We start from the raw sequence: 1,128 nt of genomic DNA on the forward strand, positions 1-1,128 counted from the left end.
TAATAATAATAATAATAATAATAATAATAATAATAATAATAATAATAATAATAATAATAATAATGGACATTTATATAGCGCTTCTCCACAGCTCGAAGCGCTTTACAAGTTCAAGTTACAAGTTCAATCAAAAACACAACACGATATGTACAACTAATACAATTTGTCTCAGATGAAAAGGCGGGCGCTGTGGCGGGGTGGTAAGACGTCGGCCTCTTAATCGGAAGGTCGAGGGTTCGAATCCCGGCCGCGGCCGCCTGGTGGGTTAAGTGTGGCGATTTTTCCGATCTCCCAGGTCAACTTATATGCAGACCTGCTAGCGGCTTAACGCAAGCACAAGACCAAGTGCGCACGGAAAAGATCCTGTAATCCATGTCAGAGTTCGGTGGGTTATAGAAACACGAAAATACCCAGCATGCTTCCTCCGAAAGCGGCGTATGGTTGCCTAAATGGCTGGGTAAAAACGGTCATACACGTAAAATTCCACTCGTGCAAACTTGAAAACATGAATGTACATGGGAGTTTCAGCCCACGAACGCAGAAGAAGAAGAAGAGGAAAAAGGAAAATACTCATCAAAGAGCACATATACATGCTTGCATAAAATAATCACATTTATTTTTTCGCAGTGCACAGTCAAAAAACACGCAAAAAACACAAACAATATACACATGCTCACAACAAGCACACACACTTTAAATCAATTCAGAACTGAGAATTAAGCACAGCACGTAAATTGAGTTGGAAAGAAAGCAGACAGTGTCTGGTCTGGTCAATTAATTTTATAGTCACATGAAGATCGAGTATTGGGTAGTTAATCATAGCAGTGGGCCCACCACCATGAGAGGCCAACACTCTTCTAGTGGGTGATCAAATAAGCGAAGGGAGATAACACCTTAGAACACGAGAGTGAGTAAAGGATTGTCTTCCTTGACACTTTTCATTATCAGTCGAACGAGCTAAAGCGATTTGATTTATTTCATTCGTTACTTTCAAGGGAAATTATTTAGCAGTTACAAGTGCTGTTTCAACCAGTCTCTTACAACAAAACATTTATTTAATATCAACAGAAACTGTGTACAAAACAGTACACAAATCCTTTATAATATCAGGGCCGGACCAAGTTCGTT

The sequence above is a fragment of the Littorina saxatilis genome, linkage group LG6, assembly GCF_037325665.1.
Source record: "Littorina saxatilis isolate snail1 linkage group LG6, US_GU_Lsax_2.0, whole genome shotgun sequence".
Taxonomy (NCBI): Eukaryota; Metazoa; Mollusca; class Gastropoda; order Littorinimorpha; family Littorinidae; genus Littorina; species Littorina saxatilis.